At 36.6% G+C, this 26,750-nt stretch overlaps 1 long non-coding RNA gene and 1 pseudogene across 1 annotated transcript; both read right to left on the bottom strand.

Annotated features, from left to right (window-relative positions):
* Positions 1-400: 400 nt before the first annotated feature.
* LOC147480686 (putative carboxylesterase 12 pseudogene) lies at positions 401-1,294 on the bottom strand (annotated as a pseudogene).
* A 3,689-nt stretch (positions 1,295-4,983) lies between these two features.
* Positions 4,984-6,497, bottom strand: LOC147480687 (uncharacterized). The gene is made up of 3 exons (XR_015203561.1): positions 6,115-6,497; positions 5,919-6,032; positions 4,984-5,247 (listed from the first exon to the last, which is right to left on the bottom strand). It is a non-coding gene; the product is annotated as an uncharacterized LOC147480687 (long non-coding RNA).
* Positions 6,498-26,750: the final 20,253 nt, after the last annotated feature.

Below are 26,750 nucleotides of genomic sequence, written 5' to 3' on the forward strand. Positions count from 1 at the left end.
CAATTATAGAGGTACTGCGAATCCGTTTCAAAGATGACATAATCTATTTTAAAGTATTGGTACGTACTAAATAATAGTTGAATGCCTTCGGCTTCATCTCCTGAAGTCCTGAGTAGGTCCACCACAAGGGTTTTGGTATTCTTGAGCATGTCGCCATGTAGAGTAAAACATTGTAATTAACTTGACCACATAAACAAGTATGAAAATCACATAGACATGTTTACATTAACATTAAATACAACGGTATAAAAACAACTGAAACAGAACAAATTATTTATTTATTGTTAGCTAGGCAACCAAGTACAACTTTTCACTTGGAAATCACCATATATAGAAGAGGAGATTGAATACTAAAAAGCTTATTCGATGCATTTATGAAAGCAACCACAAGTTTAAAAAATTATACAGCATTCTCACAAGTAGGATTAAAGAGAAAGAACACATGGTTCTCCCCTTTCGCTTCCGCAAGTTCCGCTACTCCATTCCACCCACATTTTCCCAAGTGCTCATAATAAAACTTTCCCCTATACACTAAAACATCTTTCTCAGCAACACACACCAAAAATTTTTTGCATGCCAACTTCTTAAAATTTGGATCTTTAACTGGATTTATTAATGGGTCATCGAGCCCTCTTGTTGTAGGATAAACAACAGTCCATAACTTTCCTAATAAATCCATGTCCCCTTTGGAGTCAAGTGGTTTAACACCAAGGAAATAAGGATGGACTACTAGAATACCATTAAACTTCCCATTTAATTCAGAATGTGCAGCTTGAACCGCCATATTATGCGTGATAGTGGCCCCTGCACTATCACCCCCCATGAAAACTCGATTGAAGTCAGCATAGTTATTCAACCATTCTTCTTTAGGATTTGAAAATACCCATTTAAGTCAGGTCCATGAATCTTGAAAAGCAATAGGTAAAGAATACTCTGGTGCTCTTCTATAGTTAACTGAAATCGCAACAACATTAGCCTTTTCAACTAGCAAATTTAGAAAATTGTGGTAAGTTGCACAGAAAGTAGAATCTATACTAAAACCACCACCATGGAAGTAAATGAGAAGGGGTAGTTTATACTGCGAGTTTGCTCCTTTGGGTAGATATAATCTTGCTGATAACACACTTTCTGGTGGGAGTTTAACATCTCCTGGTTTGATCTTAACATCTTTAGAGGAAACACCAGTTGATGGATCAACTGATGGTGCAACGAATACATCATCTTTGAGTCTTTCTTTACGACCATCGTCATAAATTCGGATAAATGGGGGATATTCGAAGGTTATCTGAGACATTTTTAACAATCGAATTGTTTTGGTTCTTGAGGGTATGCCTACGCCCATGCATAATATATATAGGAGTCCGAGTTTGTTCGCCAACTGGTAGAATCTACCAGTTCCGGCCACATGTCCAGCAAACAACTATCATTATTTTATTTTTTCCATTCTTTTAAAAATTTTAACAAATCAAAATTAGTTTTGAAATAAAAAGAAAATCAACTTTTCCAAAAATTCTCTCCACAAAACCTTGTGTTCTTTGACTTCCCCTCCAACTTCTCTCTCTCTTCAATCCTGGTTTAAATGTGGTCGTCATCAGCAGGGTTGTGCTTGTTTACCAACTTGAGTAACATCATGATATATCTCGCCTAAACTCTGATCAAGTCATAAGTAGCTCTTTCATCTCATAGTACGTAAAGCGTCTGTAGGCCATGTTATCCTTAAGTAGGATCCTCGATCAGCCCTCAATATCATATTCCATGCAAGATTTCTCCTATTAACCAATTGTTGCAGCTCATTAGATTCTAAACAGATCAAACAACTTAATAACTCATATTGGACGCTACTAAAAAAAAAAGGACATATTATGACGCTTGGTTTTTATCTATCTTGACGGCTTTGTTGAAAACCGTCAAGATAGGTGTCTTACTGATATTTTTATGTCGGTTGTTGCAACTTTATGTCGTGTATGATACATGCGTCAGGAAAATATGATGATTTTATGACGGCTGTTACAACATTATGTCGTGTATACATGCGTCAAGAAAATATGATGAGTTTATGACGGTTTATAAAAGAGTCAAGTTAACAGTATAATAAAATCATTAACAACCTTTCACAATTTTTTGGCGCACCTGGTTAAGCCATCAAGCAACTATGTAATAGAAAACTCGAACGTCTAAATACACTTTCATTCTCCTCTTCCAACCTAGGGTTTCATCACAAAAAATTCTCGATGTTTATCTCCTCGGTCGTGATCGTCTTCTTTCTATTTTCCCATTTCCTTCATCTTCATTTTCAAAACCCTGACTAGTTTTGTTAGCCAATGAAATGTTTCAGAAGAAAGGCTCGGGAACTACCGCCTGAAAAACTAGAAGATAATAAGTCTCATGTTTTCTGGTAGTTAATTAAGTTCGATCCTTTAACCATATGCATGATATGATCAATTTGTTTCTAATTGGTACGGTATAATAAATGGAGCTACTTTTCTAATCGGTTCCATTCTAAGGCACTTCTAAGTTCACATATGAAGTTAAGAATCGAAATTTAAAACTCTTAGATCTGTTGTATATATAATCAACTTTACAATACAGATGGGTGTGTATTTGGATTTCTACAAAAGCTTTTATTTTGCTCACAAGATGTTTGATCAAACGCTCAGATGGGGTTTTCTATAAGCATTCTACGTAATATTGGTTAACCCTAATAATAATATCAAATTTTGTACTTTTACAAATGAAAACTCTTGAAGTATATATATATATATATATATATATATATATATATATATATATATATATATATATATATATATATATATTTTTTTTTTTTCTCCCTCATTGAACATTTCCTCCATAAAAAAAACATATATCAACAATTCAACATGAGTCTTCATATATTGTAAAATTCTTGTTTCAATGTGTGCCTTCATCCTTGAATTAGAAGGTGCGGGCTAGGATTGAACAAAATGAATTATGTTGAAATAAAATTATTGTAATAGCAATTAATGTATGATATTACTATGGACAATTATTTGATATTCACCAAAGGTCTCATTCTGTTTGTATGTAGGTCTTGAGATCTCGTAGGTCTTACACTCCACAGTTCCAGCCTTCTAGGATGGTAGCTTGAAATAGATGGTAGTAAATGCGTAGATATGGACTTCTATACATGTTAACTATTCTTTAATTCTGCATAGCAGCAGCCAGGCAGCTTTGACACATGGCAATTTTGTGGAAAAATTTCTAATGAAAGAAAAAGTTGATTTTAATTCTCAGCTAGCATATGAACAGCACTCAAAGGTGGTGTATATATATATAGGTGTAAACTCGTAAGTAATTCTCACTCATATCTTACATTATAGGACTAAAACATAACAAGTTCCTATATATTCTTTCTAACTTTGCATGTTTTCTTGCTAGCTAGCTAGTTGAAATTGGAATATCTTTGAGTTCTTGTTTTGTTCATTTGAGAACTTCTCTCGTAATTACCTGAAAAACAATCACTACATACCAATGGGTGAGAGTGTCGTAAACTTCACAAAATCGTTATTGCACCACCATTCTGATGAGGCTGCCTCTCAAAACTAAAGGCTCGAAGACCTGTGTAAAGGCGTGTTTTTCCTTTACATACAAATGAGGAAGAGGAAAGGGTTTGGATTTGGGAAAGACTGAGTTCGCTAAGAAGCGAGCTGCCTACGCATCTTCTCTTGATTATGGGGGGAGAGAAGAATCAGGTCTCACGTAGTTCATGTCGGTGGTATTTATAGGCACAAGAGAGTGTTAATCTTCGAGACACGTGTACTCTCTTGTACATATGTAGGGTGGAGATTATGAGTGTGTGTTAGGTTAGTTTTGGTAGGAATTGTGTGATGATTGGGAGTGGGTGCAGTAGTTCATATTTCACGGTGATTGGAAGTACAGGTAAGGCTCTGATGATGATTACATCTGGATTAGGGATGGTGTCTTTATTCAAAGCGTTCTCCCTTAGGTCGTTCATTCGTCTTGAGGTATTCTTGAGCGAGCTGGAGTGTACCACCTACATGAAGCGAGCTGATCAGGACTCGATCTTGGAGGTCGATGACATGAGTTCGTTATGATCTCTACTTATGCTTAATATTCCTTAATGAGAATATTACTCCCTTACAACCTGTATTTTGATTCCATTGAAGAGTTTCTTGGTGAGGACAATATACCTGGTGAATGGTGGGCTTTACTTGTTGGTTGGGAGTTGAGACAACTATGGAGTGTTTGTGGAATTTATAATGTAGTTGCCATTTTCAACTCAATGCTTAGCATAGTCACCCAGATGTTTGTTTGGCATCATCTTGGAACTATGCAGTTTGCTGGTGCATCCATGGCCATTCTTGAAATTCAAAACCTCGGACTTATCATTATGGTATTTAAATTATTCTAAGAAAACATGTTATAATATGTGAACCTTAGTTATATACTGTTGATGTCTTTATCATTATTTTTTCCTTAATTTGTTTTCTATGTTTTTATTGATTTCCACCAGTCTGGCATGGCTATCGTTCACTACTAAAAAAAGGACATTTAATGACAGCTAAAAGCTGTAATGAAATACATATAATGACACTTTCTGATTGAAAAGTTAGCCGTCATTACTGGGGGTGTCATAAAAAGTCTACCAAAACCGTCATAAAATCCATGACAGTTTCAGTAGAAGTGTCAAGAAAAATCCCTTTTTTATGTCTAAATTTAGTTCAAAAAGGTCATAAAGGGACACTGTTTATGATAGTTTCTCGTAAATCTGTCAAGATTTAATGACAGAAAGCGTCAAGATATAATTTGCTTAATGACATTTGTATGACAAACGTCATAACACTTCATGACATTTATATTACAAACGTAATAACACGTTTCTAATTTTTCAAAAAAAAAATAATAAAATATTGCAATTCCCATACTACTCGACAATATTCCACCTTTATGCTCCTTCCCTAAAACTCAAACCACACCATAACATCTTAAGAAGAAACTCTTTTCCATAAATATTTTCAATTACATGATTTTCAATGATCTAATACACATTAATTAATTGACAAATAACACTTGATTAACCAAAACAAGTCAATCTCATAATCTAATTTACATAACCTATCTCTAACAGAAAATTCTAGTCAACCGATGAACCGATCCATCTCAAACAATCAACTTAAGCGAACTACCAAGCTGGTGTCTGGTGTATACCAACTGTTTCCATGTCCATCGAATGCTTTGAATTATAACCTGAGAAGTGAAGAATAATATTTTAGTTTGTTTGATAATTAAACTAAAAAAATACTAACAAAATGATGCTTGAACAGAAAACCCCATAGAGGAAGAATTCGTAGTTAGATATAATAATCACCATACTACATCAAAAAAAGTAGCAAAGGTGAGCACAGATAATTTGAAGTTTTAACCATATCAGAGTGCATATTTTCTTGTACTGCTACATAGTTTTTTTCAGATAGCCCCGTCCCTAAGCATACCAATGTACCTTCTCCTTCCCAAACATTCTAGTGTTGTCATTTATCTAAAAAACAGAGACACTGAACCTAATAGATTTAAAGTGATATTTGTAGTACAATCTCTCCATTTTACCGAGGAGTTACGAGTTTATCCCTATTGACACAAATTATACAATTTAAACGAGCTACTAAAATATTCAAAGCGTCTTTTATGTCATGTGAAGTTCTTTGCTAAAACAAGCATATACATAAGATTTCATATACAACCCCAAGTACTTATAAAAAATATATAAAAGTTGTAGGCATGTATATATATATCATACAAATGTTAAAAATAAAAATCAACTCACGTGTTCATCATGACCTAAATGATCGACACACAAAGCACACAAATTAAACAATCCCTTAAAAAGAAAGATCTACTAACAAGAACACTTAGAGATTTACCTATATATCTATGCCATGGATATTGGCAGGGTGGCCTCATGGGATGTTAAGATTCTCTCTCCTTCACATGGTGCATAAAAAGAAAGGAGCATGCACACATCACAGGTGGACCAACTAGTACATGAGCCAAATGGTCCAAATTAGTTCTAATGGCAGATAAGTCGCAACAAAAAATCACTGCCAAGAAGAAACAAACCTTTATCCTTTTTTAAGCCTTCTTTTTCCTCTTGCTTTTCAAAAAATTTAGTGCACAATTCTTCAAAGCTAGCTTACTACAGATGGACTAGAAAACCAAAACCAACATTTTCAATAGTATGGGGGTGTCCAATATTCAAGATCTACAAAGAGGCAAAACAATAATTTTATAGTTAAAAAATTCCAATGTATGATATAGGAGTGACCAATTTTCTAATCTACTTGAGACAAAGGGATATGATTTTCAGGAAAACTTGAAAAGTATACCAAAATCACAGTTCCATGCAATTTAATTGAGAAAAAAATGAATAGGAGAAGAGAATGGCAAACCTGTCCTTGGTATTGTTCCTGAATTTTCTTTCTGAAAAAAGTACACTATCCAACTTCTAATAATTGATCCGTTAGCTAAGTACATAATACATGCACACAATAAAAAAGTTGAGAGCATAAAATGCTTCTCGTGAAAAAACATAAGTACAAGCTATGACACGCCGAGAAAAATTTTTATTTAAGCATACACACTTGCACTCTTTTATACCAAGACATGATTAGTAGTATTGTACCTCTTTTATTGCTTCTTTTGCTTGCTTTTTAGATCCAATCCGAGTTTGCCTACTACCATTATGACCCCCGGATTTCATTTGATTTACAAAAGCAGGAAAACAGAAACCAGTTTACAGTCCACATTGTATAAAGTATAAAGTATAAACTATTATAATGAACAGATTAATTGTAAATGCAAGTGCAATAGGGTTAGAGAATTAGAGAGAAATACATACCGGCCTTAAGCAATTAGAAGCCTTATTGATTACAAGAACTTCTTAAACTAATACAATCTATACTTACCAGCAACCTCCTTTTCTTATGTAAGACCAACAATATATAATGACCAGCAAACAAGGTACTATGAATGGACTCTATTGGATGACAAGAGAATGAGATAGAGGTGACATTAACTTATTCAATTCTTGCAAAGGAGAATTGTAACTTGCATGCATCGAGTTTTCAAAGTCTTGCCTAGCTTCTTATGGCGCAAGGGAGAAATAGAACATATGTGCATCATGTGACCTGTAAAAGGTGTCAAAAGTCTAGAAATTAGTGATCCCAATAAACAATAAGGACGGACCACAACATAACTACTTGTTAACTTCACTAATATCAGTAATATGCTAGCAAGACAGTTGAATGCAAGAAACTCCAACAAAGTTATACCATCTCTGCATCATTCCACACTACAACTAAATCATTAAAATATTTCCAAGTGTTTGCAATCAGTTTAGCCAAACAAGTTAAAGGCCAATGAGCTAATTTGGTTTGTCCTTACAATAGTTGGAAGCCCAATATATGGCAAACCAAACAGATTACTTACTAAAATCCCCATGAAAGCAATTAATCAAACACCTAATGCCCATAAAACAGCACCTTCGGCCCATAGTTACAAATGACTCCAACCTACTTCTACAGAGAATAAAAAAAATTGTTGTAAGAGATGGACAAACATCATCAACGCAATCCCACATTTCTTCGAAACAAGATTTTCAACAAAAATAATAACTGTTTTTCGATTATAACTAATCCAACAAACAAATAAAAACAAGTTTCATCCTTTTAATCTAACCATGACTTAAAACGAATTCTCCTAACAATTCACCCGATAAAACGGGGACGAAATATACCGGATTCAATTGTTCGTTATCGTTAACTCCTTCTCCGGGCTTAATTCACCAGATTCAGCAGCAGATTCCACTTTCTTATCTTCTTCTTCTTCTAGAATCTCACCTTCCTCTTTATCATCATCATCATCAACAACAACAGGTGCAATTTTTTCAGTGCAAAGAAATTGGTTTGAGAAGAATGGGAGGTGGAGACGGGGGTTGGAAAGTGTGTGTATTTGGGTGGGGGGTGGTTGGGGTAGGGATTGCTTGCACTTTTCAGTGCGTTAGAACTTTGGTTTTAGCCTAAATATTTTTTTTCTCTATTTTTTTTTTCTTTTCTTGTGATTTATTAACTAAAAGCCCTAAACCTCTCTTGACGCTTGACTCGAAAGTCAAAACAACCGATTTAAGGGTCCCAAAGACCCAAACTACAAAACTGGCGCCACAATTTAGAAAATATTGACGGTTCACTGTTTTGTGGCCCATTACTGATTTTTTCCTGATGGTTTATTATATTTCTATCTTGATTGTTTTAGGAAAACCGTCATTAAATCACCGTATTTTCTTGATGCCTGCGCCATACACGACACAACGTGACAACAACCGTCATTAAAATATTCCTAGAATACATATCTTGACGGGCTTCAACCATACCGTCAAGATAGAAAAAAAAAAGTCGTCATAATAGGTTCTTTTTTTAGTAGTGGTTGTACAAACTCTTAGTGGTGAAGCCTTTGGAACAAAGAAGTACGACACTCTTGCTACCATTTGCCAAAAAGCTATCATTGTGCAGTTGGGAGCAGTCGTACTCTCCTCCCTCTATTGGTACTCAGGCACGGTCTTGGAATCATTGGGCGTATGGTCAGCTATATTTGATCCAAGTCAGATATTTTGACGTGGATTACTCCCACAACTCTTTGCCTATGCCCTCAATATTTTGTTGGTTATGTTGAATGGAATGGGGAAGTGTATTATTGCAATGTCAGTTATGGGTCATTTTGTAGTTTTTGCAGTGTTGTATACTTGTTCATTACTGTTATATTCTCTTTATAAGTTAATGGAAAGTTCAAGGTTTTATACCTGTCATGTTGTGGTTTGAAATATTGGAATGCATTATGTGTACATGTTAAATGATATATAACACAGGTAATTAACAATGGTAATTACAATTTTATTTTTGAAAAATCACAAATTTTTTATGACGTTTGTTGTTTAAATGTCATTAAGCAAGTTTATATCTTGACACTTTTTGTCATTGGAAGTTGACAATTTCATTGAAACTGTCATAAATATTGTCTGTCTTCTGACGCTTTTACCCTATTTTTTAACATTAAAAAGTGAATTTTTTGACAGTTTTACTAAAACTGTCATTGGCTTTTTATGACAGTTTTTGTTAACTTTTATGACGGGCTCTGTAATGACGGTTGTTTCTTTAATAAAAAAATGTCATTAAATTTGTTTCATGACACTTTTTAGCCGTCATTACAAGCCTATTTTTAAGTAGTTATCAAAGCAAGTTTTCCAGCTAAGAAGACTTCACGACATTAGTTTCAACAAAGCTTACCAAAATCTGATGGGGAAATTCGTACTCATGTGCCATGGATCACTACAAGAAAATAGGGATTTAGCCACGGATGACCCAGAACGTTTGCCACGGCTCAAAGCTATCGAATAATTAGCCGTCATAAATATTGTCTGTCTTATGACGCTTTTACCCTATTTTTTAACATTAAAAAGTGAAATTTTTGACAGTTTTACTAAAACTATCATTGGCTTTATGACGGTTTTTGTTAACTTTTATGATAGGCTCTGTAATGACGGTTGTTTCTTTAATAAAAAAATGTCATTAAACTTGTTTCATGACACTTTTTAGCCGTCATTACAAGCCTATTTTTAAGTAGTTATCAAAGCAAGTTTTCCAGCTAAGAAGACTTCACGACATCAGTTTCAACAAAGCTTGCCAAAATCTAATGGGGAAAGTCGTACTCATGTGTCATGGATATATGGTTAAGTGTCCAAGCTGTGTAACCCAATCAACCAAATATATGTCCTCAATTAGATTATAGGCTTTTAGTACTGCATCATTTTAAGCAGCTAACAAAAATTCACCTAAGTACATACGTGTCTATTATATTAAGGGTTTTTAAGACTTTGGTTTCACTTTTTAGACCGATATTAGAAAATAGTACCACTTTTAAAAAAAAATTAGGAAATAGTATTACTTTTTTCTTGACTGTTAGTTGACCGAGATGACCATGGTCAATCCGCTAATATTTTCAAAATGGCGACATTACCCTTCAACTTTCCCCTCTCACATGTTTTACATCAAATATATCGTTGGCATAATACATATATTGAAACATTAATAACCATCTAACCAATATTTCAGCACATCACATGATAAAAAAATGAGGTGACCACTGAAAACACCAGTTGTAAAAAACATATATATATAATTAAAGTTTCGAATTTCTCTCTAAAAAAAATGGCTATGAGAAAGTTCTACAGTGAAATCAAAGGACTGAAAGTGAGGGAATTACCATCGTATCTGAAACCGAAATTATCAATTGATAAAGTGAAAGAAATAATTAACAAATTAAGGGATGGATAATTATCATAAGAAATATATTATGACCGGTTCACCTGATCCTATTTTCCATGTTTGTTTTGGTGGGATGATTTTCTCTTACTTGGTTGCACGTGAGATTCTGGTGAGAACATTGAAAGAGGAACAAAGATCACACACTATCTAAAAGAGGACCAGCACTACAACAATTTTATGATATGACAACACTTTTTAACATCACTTTTACAAATATGATATTGTACATAAAATTTAACGTCACTTTTTCCGTAAGTGATTGATAAGCACCCAAAAGTGTATTATGAAACCCCGTTGAGACATATAAATTTGGTTAACTATGTGTTTAATAATCATGAAATAAATATGTTTTCATACTTTTGCAGGTATTCGCAGTAAACATGGAAATATGGTTTAAACCTGCAATAAAGCACGAGGAACGACATGTATATGAATTCTTCCAAATCCGCACAGAAGTATCAAACTTCCGAAGCTCCTACCTCTTGAACCAGGACTCCGAATGCGACAAGTGAGCTGCTCAGACAATTAGGGCGATGAAGTCTACGCATAGGCGGGAAGTTGTAAAATTGCCCAAAGACCGGACCGCCACTAGACTGCACATAGGACCCATAATACGGGCCCACAAGATTGGATGAGTCATCAATCATGGAGCATGTCAAGACAAAAATGACAAATTATTGGTGCAAAGTTGACACCTTGCATGTAATTAATTAGATTAGGTGTTAATAGTGAAAAAAAGGCAAGGTGTCACTTTGTTTTAATGTGGTGGATAAAACTGAAGTAAATGTGGTTTGATGTTTCACATGGGAGGAAATGAGATGTCTCTCAAATAAAGAAGAAAACAAAACAAGGAGCGGGCCTTGTATTATTTTAGTTCCTTAGTCATTCTTATTATTTAGTTTTTAGTTTTAGAAAAAAAAAATCTTGTAATAGTTTTAATGGAGGAAACCTTGGTTTTCTTCTAGAAAATAAATAAAAAGCAAGTGAGTTTAGTTAGTTTTTCTTCTTCCTCTTTCTCTCTCTCTCTTTTGTTCTTCTAGTTTGTAATCCTTTATCCCAAGGATCATGAGCTAACTTCCCTTTTGGGGAGTTAATCCAACTCATGTGAGGGAAAATAATTGTTGTTGGTTTGGTAGGTTGTTAGGAAGAACAACTAGACCTACATCCTATCCCAAAATGATAGTTGGTGTAGTGTCTAGTTAGGAATCAAGGAATGAGCTTAGAGATAAGTCATTGCTTGATTCCAATTGCTAACATGTATGAGTTTAGAAATGAGCCATATATGTTAGGGATCAAGTTTTCTTCCATTAGGGCTTATCTATGAGTCTAGGAAGAATCAAATGAACCTTTTCAAATCAACAACTAAATGTTATTTTCACATGAGTAGGATTAGCTCTCCACCTTTTCTTTAGTAAATTGTATTTTGTCTTAGTTGCATATTTCGAATCTTAATGTTTTTCTTTAATGTTTGTGTAGGAAAGAAACCTAGTATTAATATAAACTTACTCACTAGTTCCCTAAGAGTAACAACCAAGTTGTAGTTGTCCTAACCTTTAGGTTGGTTCGATCCTTACTTCAACTTTACGAACGCGAAGATCGTAAGTAAGGAACTTTGAGTTCGCTTTTGCATCAAATTAGAGAGTCAAATCTCTAACGTAGTAAAAAAAAACTAATATTAAAATTGTGCCACTGCTGTTCTAAAGGCATAGGACTTGTTCTACAGATTGGAAGTTGCATCAAGGGGGAACCCCCACTCTCTTCCTTTCTTCCCTTTCGTTTTTTTTTACGTTTTTTTTTTAAATTTTCACTCGTAAACAACCTGTTCGCTCACGGATTTTTGCTCTACTTCTAGGTACAAAAAGTTAAGACTGGGAACGTAAACTACATCCACATATAAGGTTGCTCTGAAAATTTGAGCTTACTATGGGATAATCATCCGTGTGAGCGTGTCTGGACTCGCGTCCGCGGGTGCATTTGTTCTGTTGGTGCTAATAATTTACCTCCAACATCCCCTGATCTACCTTGATCCATATCCAGGCCTAAATCTCTGGACCTGTACCTGAAATTTCGAATATCTATTGGGATTAATCACGTGGACGATTGAAACATCTGTTTCACTCTTTGACGGACTAGCGAGAAGCTACAGGTTCCAACGTTTTACTGTTTTTTTTTATTGCATGAATGTCATGTATTTAGTTATTATAAATTAGTTTATGGATTATTATTTACGTCTTAGGCTAGAAATATGCATGAATCATATTAATACGCCCATAAATATTTATATGCGATTAAGTGGGTATGAATTGCATATTAATGTATATGTACATACCAATGGTACTGTTTTGCATGGGTATCTATATTTATATGTATAAGTGTCTATTATTGCATGTTTAGTATTTCTCTCACGATATCGCATTAACGGTATTGTCTAATAAGTCGATTTTGTCAAGAAAGAGGAGAACATTCCAACGAGGGTTAAAATCTGAGTTGGGTAAGTTGTTTCTAAACCCTACGGGTAAAGTCGCTTCTATATGACACTCTCGCATCTCAATGAGTATTGTCGAAATCGAATTATTATGCAATACAAGAGTCGATTTTTAGTTTATGTATAATACTTTGCATGTTTAGTTTTGTCGTGATTTATCTGCATATGTATACTATATTCGCATGCTAATGTATTTAGATACGTATGAGTGATTCAAATTTGCCTGTTACTATTGATATACGTTTACGTAATATCGATTTACAAATTAGCGTACATATACGTATTACTGATGTATATTTGCCTGTACGTATGGAAGTATTTATTGATGACACAAGCTTGCCTATTCGTATAGTTATACGTATGAGTAGGGTATCTTCACATGCTACTGCACCTAGTATTGTATGAGTAGATTGTATTTGCATGTTTGTATTTTAACCCTTGCATAAATCTTTAAAAAAAAAATTAATTAATTAATTAATTAATTAAAAAAAATTAAGTTAAAATTAATACCGCCTTTCCATAAATTTTAATTCCATAAATCTTAATCATATTCCAACGGTGTCTAGGAAACTTGAAAGATTGAGGTTACTTAATTAGAACCGTGCTCGCACGGAAAGCCTCCCTCATATCTCTCTTGTGACCTGGCCGTTGGTTTATGCTCATGTATTCCTAGCTTCACTGCTATGTTAGCAGCAGTTTAGGCCAATGTTGTTCAACTCTAATGTTTAAGATAATAATAAAATTCGAGTCCTACTAAATTCCTTCTGTAAGTTAGATCTAATTTTATGCTTGCATGAGATTAAGGTCTGGTTCCACTAAAGAAATTGAACATACCTATCGTCGAAAAAATAATGATAAGCAATTGCGTAAGTTCTCACCTAAAAATTGTTCTTCTTCTGTTAATTACCTTCATCACAATCCTTCGTCGCCATCAACTTCTGTCATTATGGCCGACGATCCTCCACCAGCAGAGAAGCCCCTCTCGAACTTCTATACTGCATTACAGGAAGGACCTTCTTCCTGCATCAAACTTGAGGACATTGTCGGTGATTTTCGTATCCCACCAAACATTTTAAGTTTGTTACCTATATATCATGGTTTGGAGCATGAAAAACCTTACAATCATCTTCGTAGGCTTTAACAAGTGGCAACAACATTTCACCATCCAGCAGTCTCTAAGGAACAACTCTTGCATCAACTGTTTCCATTCACTTTAGTGGAAAAAACGTCAATTTGGCTAGCAGGACAACAGCCACAGTCCATAGACACATGGAATAAACTAGTTCAAGCTTTCATGCTTCAGTTTTACACTCAGAAAAAAACAACTGAAATGATTCAAAAAATTCAATTCTTTCGTCAAAATCCTCATGAATCCTTTACAGAAGCATGGAATCATTTTACTGATCTTCTGTTAGTATGTCCTCATCACCAACTGGACAAAGCTGTCCTTGTTCGTTCAAAAAGAAACTCTTGATATAATGAACGGCGGTTGCTTCATGGACAAAGGAGCTACTGAAGCTTATACTTTTCTTGAAAAACAAGCTAAAAAAGGTACACACCGGGTAACACCGAAATCGCCTAGGTCATCAAAGGACAATGTTACAAAGGCCACATCTATTTTTGAGGTAAAACCCGATCCCGAAATAAAAAATTTGATAGAATCCCTAACTAAAAAAGTAGATGCCCTTGCAGTTCAAGTAAACGATCAACTACCAAAACCAGTCATGAACGTTGACACCGCCCCCATGTGTCCTTTGTCTTAGTCCGGACCATCCGGATGCATATTGTCCCTTGTTATATGTTTCCCCTACTCAACCATCGGAGGAGGCATGTGCATTCAACATTCCCAATGCACCGTGGAGACAACATCCGAATTTTGCTTGACGCCAAAATAACCAACAAATGGGGGCTCCTCCAGGTTTCGCTAATCCACCTGTTCGATCTACCAACAATTTTATTCCATACTGCCAAGGAAATAATCAACAATACCAACAAGGTCAATTTCAAAATAATTCCAATGCTAATTATCAAACCAACCGCAGCCTTGTTCCAGCTAATCTAGATCCCAATTATAATCAACAACTTTTCTTACACAACCTGCGCAACCTGTTCCGGATAGGACAAACGAGACTTTCTTAGCTTACATGAACCAACAGTCTCAAATTTTAACGTCTATCCAACAATCACTTCAACAATTGGCGCAAGAAAAGAGTCAGAAAGGCGTGTTTCCTGGACAAGCAGTTCCAAACCCTAAACCAGCAAACACAGCCTTTGAACTTACTAATGTACCTGGTACAAGCACTTCCAATCAAGGTGAGGTGCATGCAATCACTACTCTACGATCTGGAAAAACGGTAGACAATCAAATACGTATGCCAGATGATCAACCAAAGGAATCCGAATGTTCCAATGAACCTATTTCTAATAATGAACCTATGGACGATTCACCAGATCAAACAAAGTCAACATCTCAGAATTTAGGAAATAAGCAAGAAGACCCCTTTTCCAAATTCCGCCCTAAGGCACCGTTTCCTGCACGCTTGACAAAGAATAAACCTGATGAGAATTTTGCTGAAATTCGAGAGACTTTTAAAAATTTGACGATCAACTTACCTTTTCTCGATGCCTTAAAACTATTACCAAAACATGCAAAATTTCTAAAGGATATGTGCACCACAAAAAGGAGAACTAATGTTCCTCAACAAGCGTTCCTCACCGAACAGTTTCCATCCATCACAGAACACAATGGTATAGTCAAATACAAAGACCCTGGTAGACCAACGGTTCCATGCACCTTAGGTGACAAATATACGGCTACTGCGCTACTAGACCTAGGAGCTAGTGTGAACTTACTTCCGTATTACTTATTTAAACAACTAGGTCTTCATGAGCTCAAACCTACCACCATGACTCTACAGTTAGCCGATCGTTCCATAAAGTATCCAAAAGGAATTGTGGAAAACGTCCTCGTAAAAGTCCAAGACTTTTTCTACCCTGTAGACTTTGTTATTTTGGATACAGAAGTTGCATGTGATTCCATTCCTATCATCTTAGGACGTCCGTTCCTAGCAACTGCTAATGCTCTTATTAACTGTAGGGATGGTTCAATGACCATGTCCTTCGGAAATCTATCGGTCGAGGTGAATGTGTTCAAGTTGATGAAACAAATTTCAGAGCCTGACATTGATGGTGAGGTGAACATGGTTGACAGCATTCCGCAAGAGTATTTAACAAACTCATTTCCAGAAGATGAAGTGTACCAATTTTTTTCCTTTAGCGAATTCAAGTTTAAGGACGATGATTATACACAAGAAGTAAATGAGTTATTAGAGTCAATACTACTATTTGACCCTACGACTGTGATGTCCAGTAACTTAGATGAACATCAATCTGTTTACTGCATGGAAGATGACTTTCCTCAAGAATCTTTAATACCCACTCCGCCCACCCCTGATTTAAAATCTCTTCCTTCGGAGTTAAAATACGTACAGCTTGATCCAAATGGTCGTCACCCAGTTATCATTTCTTCACAATTAACTGACGATCAGGAAGCTCATTTAATTAATGTCATTCAACAACATCGTTCTGCTATTGGATGGTCCCTTGATGACATTAAAGGCATTGAACCTACTGTGTGCACCCATCGCATACACCTTGAAGAAAATGCTAAGACATCGCGTGAACCGCAGCGTCGCCTAAGCCCTACCATGAAAGATGTGGTACGAGATGAAGTTTTAAAATTACTCGATGCGGGTATTATTTACCCTATCTCTGATAATGTTTGGGTGAGTCCAATACACGTTGTTCCCAAGAAATCTGGCATTACAGTTGTGCGAAATGATAAAGATGAATGCATTTCCGCTCGTATCCCAGTGAAATGGCGAATATGCATTGACTATCGCAAACTTAATGCCGTCACTCGTAAGGATCACTTTCCACTTCCATTCATCGATCAGATGCCCGAACGCTTAGCCGATCATGCATATTACTGTTTTCTTGATGGTTATTCAGGTTATTTTCAGATAGTCATAGACCCTGTTGATCAAGAAAAGACCACGTTCACCTGTCCATTTGGTACATTTGCATATAAATGAATGTCTTTCGGCCTTTGCAATGCACCTGGTACTTTCTAACGCTGCATGCTTCACATTTTTAGTGATATGGTTGAACGTTTTATGGAAGTGTTCATGGACGACTTCTCCATATATGGAGATTCTTTCGATAGTTGTCTATCAAATCTTGAAAAAGTCTTTACACGTTGTGAAGAGAAAAACCTTGTTCTTAATTGGGAAAAATGTCATTTCATGGTTACAAAAGGAATAGTTTTAGGACATATCGTTTCAAAGGACGGAATCGAAGTCGACAAAGCTAAGATAGAAAAAATTGCTTCACTTCCTATACCAAAATCAGTTCGAGACATTCGCGCATTTTTAGGACACGCAGGTTTCTATAGGAGATTTATTCAAGATTTCTCAAAGGTTGCTCGACCTTTAAACAATCTCCTGCTTAAAGATTCCATTTTTTATTTCAGTTTCAATTGCAAACAAGCCTTTGAAATTTTAAAAACCGCATTAACTACCACTCCCATAATTCAACCACCTGATTGGTCTAAACCTTTTGAATTAATGTGTGACGCGAAATTTACTATGCTATTGAGTCGTATCTAGGGCAACGCCGAAGATAAGCCGTTGTCATTTACTATGCGAGTAAAACCCTTAATGAAGCTCAACGTAACTATACCACCACTGAGAAAGAGTTTCTCACCGTTGTATATGCTTTTGGATAAGTTTCGTCCTTACATAGTGGGTTCTCCAACTATTGTCTACACTGACCATGCGGCACTTCGTTATCTATTAGCGAAAAAAGATGCAAAACAAAGGTTGATCCGATGGATTCTCCTTTTGCAAGAGTTTACTCTAGAAATTAGAGATAAAAAAGGTTGCGAAAATGTGGTTGCAGACCATTTATCACGACTTGTCAGTGATGTTGATACTAATACCGAACCTATCTGTGACTCCTTTCCAGATGAACACTTGTACTCTATTTTTTCGTCCCCTTGGTACGCTGACATAGTAAATTACTTAGTTACTGAAGAAGTCCCTTCATCTTGGTCTCGTAATGACCGGAAAAAGTTCTTCTCCACTGTGAAATTTTATTTCTGGGATGATCCCTACCTCTTCAAGTATTGTTCAGACCAACTAATCCGCCGTTGCATCCCTGATTGGGAACACAATGATGTGTTATCCTTCTATCATGAACAATCTTGTGGTGGTCATTTTAGTGGTAAGAAAACTGCGGCCAAGGTCCTACAATGTGGATTCTATTGGCCAACTCTGTTTAGAGATGCACATGAGCATTGCAAAGCATGCAATCGCTGCCAGCAGCTAGGACGCATTACTCAACGAAATATGATGCCCTTAAACCCCATTTTAATTGTGGAAATCTTTGATGTATGGGGCATCGACTTCATGGGTCCATTTCCAAATTCACATGGCTTCCTATACATTCTAGTAGCAGTTGACTATGTATCAAAATGGATTGAGGCATTGGCATGTCGTGGCTAACGATCATAAAACGATGCGTTTTGTTAAGTAAAAGAAAATATTTTCTCTCGATTTGGTGTTCCAAAAGCTATAATTAGTGATGGGGAAAACATTTCGCAATAAAAAATTTTTGAATCATTAGTAAAGAAATATGGAGTCACGCACAAAGTGGCCACTCCGTATCATCCTCAAACCAGTGGTCAAGTAGAAGTCTCTAATAGAGAGATCAAATCCATTTTGGAAAAAACTATCAATCCATCTAGAAAAGACTGGTCTCTACGATTATCTGATGCCTTGTGGGCATACAGAACAGCTTTTAAGACACCTATAGGGATGTCTCCTTATCGCATCATTTTTGGAAAACCTTGTCATCTGTCGGTTGAACTTGAGCACCGTGCTCTATGGGCCATCAAAAGCCTCAATTATAATACTAACGCGGCAGGCGCGAAGAGAAAATTGCAGTTAAATGAGCTTGAGGAAATTCGGAGTGATGCCTATGATCTCTCGAAATCCTATAAAGCCAACATGAAAAGAGTGCATGACAAGCACATATTGAGAAAAGAATTCAAAGTGGGTCAAAAAGTTTTGTTGTATAAATCAAGATTACACATTTTTCCAGGAAAATAAAAGACTCAATGGTCTGGTCCTTTCACCGTCTCTGGTGTCACCCCTTATGGGGCTATTTCTTTGAAAAACGTAAATGATGACAGCGAATTTCAAGTAAATGGCCAACGCCTTAAACATTATCATGAGTTGCGCTCTCCAGATGTCGAAGAGACTCTTCTAAATGATCTAGTCTACATAGACTAATAGATTTGATGGTGTACTTCTTTCCATGTGTTTAAACAGAGAAAGTACGCCATTTGGGTAGCCGGGGCCTCTTCTATTTTCTTTTCTAAAAATCCTAAGAATGTGTGGTTGCAAGCGCCGGAACCATAGTCCACAAAAACTCTACTTCAGAACTGAGTATAAATGTCTTCTGATAATCGAGCAAACGTGCCTCCTGGAAAATAATGGGTACCAAAATTTCAACTCCTTCTTTCCTCCTCCCTTTTCTATTCTCTTCCTCGCTAACTCCAACTCATCATTTGGTCCAAATCTCACCTATCTCGAATAGGTAATGGTCGTAGTACTTTTGCTCGAAAAGCGGGGCGAAAAGGATGGGGTGGTGTATGAACCATCAAACTCCTTTCTGTCCGTGTCTTGATCTTCTATCCGAGATGAGCTGGTATAAGGTATATTATTGTCCGACACCAGCTCAACAGATAAACTTCGCCGTCGTCCCCATTTTCCCCACAGTTTGGGATTCATCTTGAGGATCGGCGTTAAAAGACTCACATTCATCTTGAGGATCTGACGTTAAAAGACTCACATTCGTCTTGAGGATCTGACGTTAAAAGACTCAACATGTATATACTGGTTTTTCCCTTAGCACCAAGCATGGTGCCCAAAGAGAGTCGTGATATACAACATCGGACATTTCCTAGTTAGATCGCGGGCAATGGATTCCACCGTGCCAACCCCGATTGGTTTTCTATGTGATCAGTATCAAGGGCGGTTTGAGGCTATACCATATGTACTAAGGGTAATATTATTACTAGACCATTGCACATTGGTCAGGGATGGTACCGTCCTGAACCCTAGGCCCCCATAACATAAAGGTTAAGCCACAATCTGGCAGGATTGGGTTTGCCTCGAGTCGACATGAAAGTTGCCCGAAAGTTAAAGGCATTGTGATGTGTTGTTTTATTTGGACTTCCGGTGTTGTTGACACGTTCCTTTCGTCTTGTACATTTGTATATAAAAGTGTAAATAAATAAAATAAAAATAAAATAAAAATAAAATAAAATAATAAAATAAAATTTTGAGTTTGAATGTGATTATGTCATATTCCAGTGAATGGAATTTGTAATGCCGATCGTTTTGATATATCATTGGTTCAATTTGGAGTTAAAACGAATCGAAATTCCAAGTTTGAAATTTCGAACAATTTGGGACATAAGGGGAATTTCTGGAATTCATTTGGGCTTGGGCAAAAAATTGGACCTAACCCAAAATCACGTTCCAACCCTTTCATTTCTTCCCCCTAAAAATCCAGATCTTGGTCTCCCTCACACTCCCCTCGCGCACGCGACTCTACAACAGTGAATTCAACCCGCGCACGCGGGCCAAACTCCACCAAATTGAAAATCCTTCCTCCAACACCATCTCCCCCACCAATCCTAGCTATTTCAGCCCTCAAAATATCATCTACACCGCGCTATGGCAGCACGAAGGAGAATCACAGTTGAGAGGAATTTCGAAAACCTCTACAATTCCGGGATGTTTCACCCATTTTTCGATGAGGAAATTGCTAGTAGAGAGTGGGAATATCTATTGCATCGAATTCCAGCTCAATACTCCGAAGATTTAGTGTTGAAATATTACAACAATGGAGGTTTCCGGGGTGATGAATTTTGGATTACGGCGGATGGGTTGGAACGTGAACTCACGCTGGAGTTAATATTGAATACAGCATAGATTTCGATAAACTCTGATAGTCCGACCCTGTTATTGTCAGAGTATCCGACTATGAGGGATTTGATGTTTGACACGCTTCTCGAGGGAGAGTACAATGATGGCTCGAATCAAGGTATACCAAAGACTTCGCCGACCGAAACCAACTAGCCAGATCACTCAATGGTAGGGGCTTGCAACGCCATTGAACTTCAAAAACGTTTGACGTGAACAAGACATTCTTGCACCTGTTGTGGATCCTCCAGGAGAAGAAGCACACTTTCTCAGTATGGTCCATTTTCTGGCCATATTCTTACGACAGCGTCAAACAAACAGACCTCCTCTTGTTTGTACTTGTTACTCAGCTTGTGCTTAATTTAGGGTTCCAGTCCGCTACTCCTTTCATTCCAACAAGGTCTTTCGAGAATTACGGAATTTTCGAGACTTGTGTTCTGGACCACTGGGACCCAGTAGCTAGAGATGACATTGAGCATGATAATGTACCTCCTCCTCCCCCTTCACCACCCGACTGTTTTAATGAGGCTACCATGCACCGAATCAACACTCCCATGGAAGCCTTGAGACACATGAACACTAGTATGCGCAGGATGTTTCTTCGTCAGGAAGAGATGATTACTTCCCAAAATGACTTCCAACAAGAAATGTGCAATCGCCAAGGCCGTTTCCAGAGAATGATGTTGGCAAATCAGCTGCAATTCCAAGATCAATTGCTACAGTCTATAGGCCACATTCCAGACCGGTCAAATACCCCGGTTCATCGTGGTCGACGACGTAGAAACCCGGGTTCATCTTCTGCTAACTCGGAGGATTCCCAGTAGCTGTTTATTTCCCTTATGCATTGCATTTTTAGTTTTCTTGTGATACAAATATTATATATCGGTTGATTTCTCATAATTTTGTATCTCCAGACGGTTTGAATGAGAAATTATTTAAGTTATGAAATTATTGTAATTCCTACTATATTAGTTGTCCCTTGATGCATTGGGCCTACTCTCAAAGCCCAACGGTCAGAACCAAACGGACTGATTCCAACGGTCAGATGCCCAACGGTCAGAAATCAAGTTATAAATACAACTCTCCTTTTCCACTTTCACTCATTCCCTTCTCTCCCTCTTCAGAAATTCTTTTTCACATATTCTCAATTTCTTGAACATAATGAATCAAATAGAGCGATATGAAAAGGAGCAACGCGAATGGGCTATCACAAAGATTTAAGATAATAACGGTGTTTATCATTATTCTCCTGTCACTCATGCATAACATGATCCAGAACATCTAGATCTATGTAACCATCTCTTTTTCTTATTTTCATTTTGTATATTAGTATGGCGTGTTAAATAATTCTCACACATTTGTACGGGTTACGTATTAAATGGAGAAGTTCCGTATTAAATATTTATGTATATTAGTTGTCTTTTCCTCTCTAAAAATATATATATAATAATAATAATAATAATAATAATAATAATCATAAAATAAATAAGTAAATAAATAAACAAACAAACCATAACAAAGAAAGGCCATCCAAAACTCACCAAAATAATTAATTGATACATATGATGTTCAGAGAAGATCACGCATGCTACAAGGTACGCATAACACTTGTCACACATGCAGCTCGATTATTCTATCCATATTCTATTACTGAGTTATGATCATCATTTCTGAAATTACGTGTAAGTCTAACTACCCTGTGAAACTTTTCTCCGTATTTTCTAACATTGAACCATCTCATTAATTGTATTTGGATATCTGACATGACAAGACTTACTGTGGATCCCCTATGATGCTGTTCATAATCACATGGGTCATTAACTACACTTGGACTCCAGATTGGTACAGTCTCATAGATTGGCTATAAATCTCTTCTTTTTCAGCCATTCTTATTCAAACAATTTTCACTATCCTTCCCTCGATAAATACTACCAATGGATCAACCAAGAAAAATAACGGCAGAGAAAGACTACCCAAAACTTTTCGAAGATGGCGGTTTTCTCCTTATTTTGACACCAAAATCATACGTCGTCATGGATGGACCTCTCTTCTATATCATTCAAGCAATTGGTTATTCCCGAGAATTGGTTTAGATGTTCTACCAATTTAACGGATCTGAAAATGAAAAATTCTACTTCAATGCCTATGGACAACGCTTGAATTGACTAAGGAAATGATCTCCGACATACTTCAAATCCCAATGAATACCTGGGGTCCCTTTTCCAAGAGTCATCATTTGATTCCGCCAAAACTTTACTACGAAGCTACCGTATCTCATGACGAAGTCGGAAATACACATCACATTGTTCTTCAACGCTCTTTGAAAACAGAATCAACGTGTTGTGCTCCAATCGGGTGGGACACAATGTGGTAGGTACATCACACCAATCAGAAGTCACAAAGCCTCAACTTCACCTACTTTGGATTTTGTAGACTCAAAGAGATGACTTTTGTCTAATCCAACACCTCTGGAACGTAATCACCAAGAAAACATGAAGGTCAGCACCCCTACCCACTTTAGTAATGCAGATTATGATACGTTGGGGTTATCCAGTAATTTCTCCAGAGACACCCCTTCAAAGAGCACAAATAAAAGTACTCCAAACAGATTACTCCGTTGGTTTTTGGACTCCTGATACTCTGATAGAGGAACAGAACGACCCAAGCTCAAATTATGACCATTTATTTGATGAAAATGCCATGCTGAACATTATTAATCCCATGGAAGGCATTAAACTTCTTCATCATGGTTTGAGGGAACTACACTCTCGTCAGAATATCATCATCACAACTCTTCAGGATTTCCAAGATCGTCAAGCAATGCATGATGTTGAACAGGAAGAGATCTTGGAAAATCATTCTCAGTCCTTACAAAAGCACGCTCTCCTAATGGAAAATCAAATTGTACTCTCTGCCAGCCAAGGGGACATTCAGATGCAACTCGGCCAACAAATGGAAGACCTAAACAGTCTGGTGCATGATATGCGACTCCAAGATCAACATAACAATCCATAATTTTCTACTATTACTAAGTCCATAAATAAATACTCATATATGTTATTACATTTTTCGTCGTATTATGAATTTTGTCTTACTTTTGTGTCTTCTTTTGTATGAAATGCTTAATAGGATTGTCATCATTTGCGTTGTGACTAATATAATTTAACATGTGCTTATAGGAGGGTCTATTATCTTATATACTCATTTATCCATCCAGTTTGCCTTTGTCGTTACCTATTTCTTTACTTCATCCACTATGGCGTCTTCATCAATTGCATCTTCATCAAACATGGTACCTCCCAAACTTATTCCTGAGCAATCCTTTCAGTCTATGATGGATTCCAATACCTATGGCCATCTCTTCCGTGACTACATTACAAACATCGGATGATCTTCCCTAATTCTTCAACCTGACCAAACTTATTCTCCGAGTTTGGCTGCATACTTTTATGCTAATATGGAAGACACACTAGCATTCAACCATGTGCATGGTTTCTACTTAGTCGGGTTCACAATCCAAGTTGGTGACACACCTCATATCTTTTCTGAACAACAACTTGCACTAACTTTGGATCTTTCATATCACGATCCTGTTGCATCATGGCATTACATCTATCATAATTCTTACCGTGCCTTTCAGTGGCAAGCGTTTTGTGAAACTTACGGTGATGGTCTTGAGATTAAACGAGAAGGAAATGGCCATGTGGCACGGCGTGACGTCACCATTCCCTTAGCAAGCATGACCATGAACATGGGGTTTGCGATGTTATTTGTACTCCTAAACATTATGGGAGATTAGCATTTTTCTACTGCCAATGAGGCTGCTTGCGTTGTATTCGGTGCCCTAGCTCAAGGTCATACATTGTTTAACATCATAGGTTGTGTTATCTCCAACCTGAAACGAGATCGCACTTTTCAGGATCAGTATATACTTTTACCGGTCACCGCTTGCCAAATCATGAAGACACATTTCCCACAGTTTGCAGCTACTTTTCATGATCAATCAAGGTAGATTCTATGTGCCCAAAGAAACGTAATCATTCGCTCATTGAAGTTTCAAAGAATGGAAGCGTCCGCCGGGTACCGAGGCATGTTCGTTTGTTACCCCAAGGATGAAAATATGAAGACACATTTGAGGAAATCTGGAAACGAAGAATGGGCAGAAATTTGGCAGACTATTATCTTTTGGCACGATGCTAAGGAAATGCATTTCCTTCAAGATGACGCCATAACTTCACATCCTGCTGGATGGTAAACTTGAGCTTGCCATTGTACATATATCTAGATAAACCTTATGTTTGGTGTGCTATTATTTTTCATGTTTCGTATGCTATTGTTTTTATTTCGTGTGCTATGTTTAGTGTGCTATTGAACATTTTCTTGTTTTTTCTGAATAATATATTATGTTCTCCAACCTTTCTGTTCCAGCAATCTAGCCCTAATTTTGCTCACGGTTCTCAGGTACTTTCTCTCTTTAATTATTGATACTTCGAGGACTAAGCATCATTCTATTGGGGGTGCTTTAACCCCTCAGAGCAAATATTAGGCAAATTGTAACCTGTATATGGTTTTTATTTTCATATTAATAATTGTACTTAGTGACAAAGTCTTGTTTCCTTTTCAATGATGAAAATTGTCTAGAAATCTCACATTAGTATCCGAATTAGGAGTTGTTTTTAAAAAACTTAAGATAATATGTATGCAATAGTTTATACATCTTTTCATGAACATTCATGTAATCGTAGTATCATCGATTGTACATAGCAAGAAGTTTCGGAACCAACGGTTAGTTACTTAAACTATAAACCCTATGAGAATCTAACCAAAAACCTTGGCATGAGTGATTTGTGTGTGATGACACAGAGGAGTAGTTTTTCCGATTAGAGAAAATCACGCATCTACTTACTTGATCACCACCCGAACCCTAGGCGAGAAATTAGGCCATCTTTGGATCGACATAGCTAAAAATTCTTACCTGTTATAAATTTTACCGCTAGTCACTCCACTGAACCTTTCATCAAACCTTTCACTTTCACCGAAAAAAAATAAAAATCCTTACCCATCTATTAAACCAAATAAAAGAACCTACCTAAGTGATGAGTATGAGAAATATGATGAAATGTGGAAAGAATAAAGAGAAAGACTTGTCCCAAATAAAAGTCAGTTACTTGCTTCAGGAAAGAAAAATATAATCATGTTTTTAAGCCATCTAAAAAAAATCCATTAGAGGCTTAAGAACAAGGTTGGAAAACTTAGGTAGAAGAAGGAAAGAAAACAAAGATTTCTCTAGTGTAAATATATGAAGACCCTATTCTCTCATACTCGTAAATTTTAATTATCTATTTCTATTTTCTTGTACGCTATCACCTAATCCCCACAATACCTAATAAAGACCTCTAGCTCAATTAGGAGTAGGGTGGTGTGATAATAAGTAGTAGACGTGATTGATCGACATCGGCTCCTCTGACTGTCATTGAGATGTGAGGAAACGTGTGCCCACTGCACACTGGAGTTAACAAAACCTGAGTGGAAAACTTTTGAGTGAAATTGTGTTTTGACACATACCTGTGAGTTACCATTTAGGTACACTCTCCAAAGGATTCAGAAACAACCCTGCTAGTACATTTCAATGAAAAGTTCACTACATGCATGATCATATGTAGATGTTTTAATTATTGAATACATATTAACTTGAGTTTAAAAAAAAATCCTCCTCGCTTCCCTGCTAAGGAGATGTATGGATATCCGAGATTAATTTAGGAAACGAAGTTTACGTCACATTGAGTCATTGTAGTATAAATGAAGTTTGTGAGTATCTTCTCTAGAAAACTCTCACGAGGC

Source organism: Coptis chinensis, chromosome 8, assembly GCF_015680905.1.
Source record: "Coptis chinensis isolate HL-2020 chromosome 8, ASM1568090v1, whole genome shotgun sequence".
Classification (NCBI taxonomy): Eukaryota; Viridiplantae; Streptophyta; class Magnoliopsida; order Ranunculales; family Ranunculaceae; genus Coptis; species Coptis chinensis.